Source organism: Parasteatoda tepidariorum, chromosome 2 (genome assembly GCF_043381705.1).
Source record: "Parasteatoda tepidariorum isolate YZ-2023 chromosome 2, CAS_Ptep_4.0, whole genome shotgun sequence".
Classification (NCBI taxonomy): Eukaryota; Metazoa; Arthropoda; class Arachnida; order Araneae; family Theridiidae; genus Parasteatoda; species Parasteatoda tepidariorum.
Window position 1 is genome coordinate 23,750,461 of NC_092205.1, and position 6,000 is coordinate 23,756,460.

A 6,000-nucleotide genomic window follows, 5' to 3' on the forward strand; every position below is an offset into this window, starting at 1 on the left:
AAATATTCTGAAAGAGTTTGCTGTTGCCTTAAATCAACATAGCAAACTATTCTGAAACATTTAGATGAATCGGGTTTTTCGGGAAATTTTATATTGAGTAAGGTAATCATTTTATACTATAAATGCAGTTAACCTTCATTCACTTTTGTATTTGTTCATAGTAAAAGTTTCTAACTACCAATTAGTTTAAAAGTAAGTGATTTATATTTAGGGAAATTACCCTACTTAATAAAATTCATGATGCAAATTTGAAGTTGGTGAAATCATATAATTTTGAGTGTGCCTAAAATGACCAATAACCTAAAAAATCAATTATAAAAGTGGAAGGATTGCGAAATGTGATCTAGTCTCTCAAAGTTTCAAAATTATTTATACATTTTTCAGCGGAAACACTGTTGCTTTATGCCAGACTGATCCAAATGAAAAATTTGCAGGAGTGTCTGTTAATTTTATCCTTAAACTATTCCACATTGTTGCTTGTAATGAAGGTTGTACAATAATAAAACATTGATTTTTTTGTTTTTTACCTTAACAATGTCTTCTGTTGACAGAATTTGTAACTAATGTTGAAACTTGGGTGAAATTTAATGGATGGTTCCCTAAGCATGGCTCAAATCATGGTACATTTCTATTTCTTTCAATTTTTTTTACGGATTTTTCATATTAATAGTCATTTGTGTGGTGCCAGTTGATATTATGTAGGATTTTCATTATTGTGGACCTCTGTTTAGAGCTTCTGGCTCGGCATCGATCCGCAGACCGACGTTTGAGAAACAATGAAGTTATTAACTTAATGTTTTGAAGTGAATATGACTTTTAAAAATTTGAATTGTAGTTAGATAAAATTACACCATAGAAATTTTTTTCTTTAAATTATTTTTTAACTTTCCTTTTTTTTAGATGAATGCTGTTTTACAATAAGGCTTTCAATTATAGTGTTTAGTGACAAATCTTATGTGTTTTAATGTGATATAAATTGCACTGTCTATCTATTGAATATTCATTTTGCCTACATATTTTTAAACTAACAATTACATTGTTCCGTAATGATTAAAATAGTCAGTTTGTGTTAGATTCTGAAAATTTGTCATTTCGTTATCATTGATTTTTTCAAATAAATGTGAATAATCGTATTTAAGAAAATAAATTATTAAAATATATTTAAGAAAAAAAGGTGTGTATTTATTTCATGTACAACCAAGTGAGACTTTTCAGTGATGCTTTTAAAAAGATTTTAAAAATATTTTGCTTTATTAGTTTAAGTGAAAGATATGCAGTCCTGTCCAGATGGAATATTCCTGGAGTGAAAACCCATAGTTCAGTCCTGAAAAAATATGAACTTATTTCATTTTATGAAAAGTTAGCATAGTTCAGTTAGGAAAAGTTAAGATAAAACAAAGGAAAATTATATGAAAAAAGGGGGGAAAGGAAAAATAATAATAAAAATAACAAAAAACTGGGGAAAAATAATTAAAAAAAAAAGGATAACATTCTTAAAAAAAATCCGGAAAATAAAAGATATAATCTATTTATCAGCCCACACGATTATATCCGCAAAAAAGCTATACTGATACAATATTAGAAAGCACTCTCTTTTGCGGATATAATTGTGTGGGCTGATGAATAGATTATATACTTTATTTTCTGGATTTTTAAAAAAAACTTAATCCTTTTTTTCTTTTTTGGATTTTTTAATTTTTTTTTTTATTATTATTTCCTCCCCAGTTTTTTTTATTTTTATTATTATTTTTCTCCCCCCCTTTTTTTTCATATGTCTGTAATTTTCCTTTGCTTTATCTTCATTTTGAACGTATTTTATGAGTTCTATTTACTTGCAGCTTATGTGCAATAAATGAAACTTATTGTTTTTCTTAATTTTCTTTATTTATTTTGCTATTTATATATATTTATTTTAATTATTATAACTTCTCCAAATGAGATAGAAACAAAACTCAATTGATTTTGGAAACATAATTTTTTTTTATTTCATAAAGAAAAGAGATCTAAATTTAATGATTTAAGTGAAAGTTGGTATTAAAAAGTTAGTCATGTACATTACATTTCCACCTTCTGAAAATAGAATTGAAAAATTTATGTGAACCCAGTAATGGAATTTTCTTAATTGTGAATGACTTCAAATTATCAGTATTCCCAATTACGTTTGAAATTAGACTAAATCCAGAATAAAACCTAGTTTTGTAGTTACAAATGGAAAGTTACAATAAATTGTATATAAAAATTACAAAATTTCTCTCAAAAATGAAATTTTAAGTTTAAAGAATTTTATAAATCAGTTTCTGAATATTATTGGGAAACTTAACTTATAACTGGTAAAAGCTATCTGGTTATAATTTAGAAAATTATAAATTTTCTACCTTATTTTTTTTCTGAAATTCTGAGGATATTGATAAAATTGATTTTCTTTAGTTTAAAAAGAGTGCTTATCTAAACCTTCAAAATCGGTAATGTATTACTGATAAATCATTTAGGGGATTAGATTAACAGCAAAATGGCAAAAGATAGTGATAATTTAAATCCTATTTGATAAGGTGGCCTGACAAACGAGCATTTTATGAATGACTAATCTTTTACAAGATTAATTAACAATATCCAATATTTTGTTCTAAAATTTTTTTCATTTTAATTAAGATTTTAATATTGCATAAAGTTAATAAAAAGCAGTTATTTTATTTGCTTTTATTTTATTATTTACACCGTGCCTACATCTTTCAATGCATATAATGTTTCCTTTCTTGGAATTTTTGTTCCTATGAAATTTTTTGCTAATCATGTACAAATTTTAGTCTTTTTCGCTCACAACTAACTTGTAACTCTGAACATTACCATATATGAAATAAGTGTTATATAAAGGATTCTTCTCTGAGATTACCTAAAATTAGTTTTATGATTTCGACTAAAAGTTCTCAATTTGTGAAATTTATTATTGAAGATATGGCATAACAATAAGAAAATATTATGGTGATCAAATTTTTCATCACTATTTTGGATTAAATACTGGACTTTTTTCATCACATGTTTGGATTTTTGTAGATTTAAGATTCTGGTAGTGTTTAAAATTATATTCATAGTAATTATAATGATTGTAAATATTGTTTTTCACAGTTTCATTCAGCAATTACAAAACAAATAAGTATTATTGCAAAACAAGTAACATTTTTTAATCACAGATGGCAGCACCAAAGCAAAATTCTTGAAACTCTTCTACCCCGAAAGATCACAACCTATTTAATCCATTCCCCTCTTTTCATTATTTCTAGAAGCTTATTCCCACTTTAAAAATCAAAAACACATACTTTATAAAATTAATTAGATTTTGATGATTTCTTCATACATTTATAAACGAATCATTAATTCTTAAATTAAGAAAAAGAGGTACTAGTTTAGAAGCATAAATTTGTTTTGTTTACTTAGTGTATTTCCTTTGTTTGAGGGGATTCCTGTGATTATTTTTCAATGTTTAATTCTTGTATACATGATGCAAAAATATCATCAGCAACTTATTAAGATTAAAAGACTTTTTAATAACCATTTCTGTTCCACCTCTATTGGTATTTTAAAGTTCAGAGATCAATTAGTGTAGGTAAACCTAGAGTTAATCCTGAAGTTTCAAAGTTCGGTTTGATAGTGAATTTTTTCCCCCCTTCAAATTTCAAACAAGTTATTGTAGGATTACAACCTTACTGTGTAATGTTATATGAATACTTCTGCCATGATTAGTTTGCATTTTGATGTTTTGAAAGAATTTTTAAAGCATTTTAAACTTTATGATTTACTCAAGGTTTATCTTAGCTCACTTTTTCTTAACTTTAAAATTTTTATCAATGCTTTTATAGCTCTTTCTGCCTTTTATGGTTAACCCTTTGACGCAGAAATTTTATTAAGCATATTTTTCATACTTTTTTAATTATTTTCTGGGTCAAAATGAGTGAAAATTATTATATTAAGTAATTTTAATAATCTTAAACTATGTAACACCGGTGTCTTTTTTTTTTTGCGTTAAAGGTAAAATCTTCCAAAGACGGTTCACTTTTAAACAATGATTTTTCATATTTGCAGTTACTTAGATCTAAGAGTAAAACTGTGATTATTTTTATTCATCATTGAAATTTAGCTCATTTTACAAAATCCAAGTATTAATAAATATTTGAATCTGAATGAGAAAAAAATTCAATTATTTTTTTGGATTTTATATTTTAGTACAAATTTAATGTCGATAATCTATAAGATTTTTTTTTTAGAAATTATCGTATTGCTTTTTTATAATTAATAGATGCATAATAATTTTTGTTTGTAATTAGAGAGTCAGAAAAAAATATATAAAAAAGGGACACTGGCGTTCCACTTGCATCAAATGCTTGAGACCGAAATTCAGTGTCAGCCACAATTTTTTATTTGTTTAGAAAACAAATTTATCATGCAAAACCACAAAAATCTTTTTAAAAAGCAAACGAATGGATTTCGAACGAGATTTAACATCAGAGTTCAAGAAAACATAACCTAAATTCCTTTTCTGATGATGCAATGAGGTCTGCCAAGAAGGGGGAAATAATTACTTTAAATTTCTATAGAAATTTAAAGTAATCAGATTGACATCCTCCCCCTTCTTGGTTTTTTTTTTTAATCTTTAAAAACGTGTTTCAATTATTTATATTTTTGGTGAAACGCAAGAGTTGTTTGAAATTATAAGTTGTCCAAAAATAAGTAATGAGTCTTAAAAATTAAATTAAAAAAGGATTAGCGCTAGGGATTTAAAATTATTAGCCAAATATTAAAAGTATTCGCCAATTTTCGAAAGCTTTCGCCAAACGCAATTCTTAACAAAATTTATTTCCCCCCCCCCTTAGATTGATTTGTTCATTTACGTCGCACTATAGCTGCACAATGGGCTATTGGCGACGGTCTGGGAAACATCCCTTAGGATGTTCGGAAGACATGCCATCACAATTTTGATCCTCTGCAAAGGGGATGGCGCCCCCGCTTCGGTAGCCCGACGACCTGCAGTCGAGCACTTTACGGTAGAACAGTTTAACGAGGACCAATACCGCACACCCTCGGTCCCTACGCAGACTGATCCAAGTTGTCACCCACCCGCACACTGACCGCAGTCAGTGATGCTAGACTTCGGTGATCTGCTGGGAACCGTGTCTTAACGATCAGTCCACTGCGAGACTTCCCCTTTAGAAAACTATTTTACGGTAGTTTGTTTCAGGTTTATATTATTTGGATCCAATTTTAATTGGTTATATGGCGCATCTACCGAAAATTACTGTAATCGAAAAAGAAATTTTGATTTGTTTTGAAAAATTCATTTTAACGTAATTTTGAGGATTGAATTAAATATATATTTTTCTTTCCAGTGGAAAAAATCATTCGTGAATACTTTCGCTAAAACACAATGTTATTCGCCAAATTTACGATTTTATCGCATTTGGCGAGGTGGCGAATGCTTAGCGAGGGTCCTGAAGTTAAATTACATTGTTTTGCTTAGTATCGAAACGGCATGCGTTGTTAAGAGGCCTTTAGCCTCACCATCTTGGATTTTAGTTGAAATTTGTGATTTGCGTTATCTTGATGATTTTTGTGTTTAACAAACTTTTAATGATAGTGTATTTTAGACATCACTATTCCTTACAGCAGTGCTTCCCAAACTTATGACTTTTGTGTACCCTTTCTAAATTTGTAACGCTGTTTACCACTGATAAAAAAAAATGTATTTTTTAGTATAAAAAAATCGCACAAAAGTTACAAATCATAATTGGTTGTTGATACCACTAATTATTAACTGTTAACTTTGCAAAACATAGTCAATAGAAAAATACGTTATGGTAAATTTTCATGGCTAGATTTGTTTTTAAACAAAAATTTTTGAAATTTTCGTTTGTTGCAAGATATTTCGCATAAGAACGCGTACCACCAGCAAACTGTTCCCGTACCCCTGGGGGTACGCGTACCACACTTTGGGAAGCACTGCCTTACAGA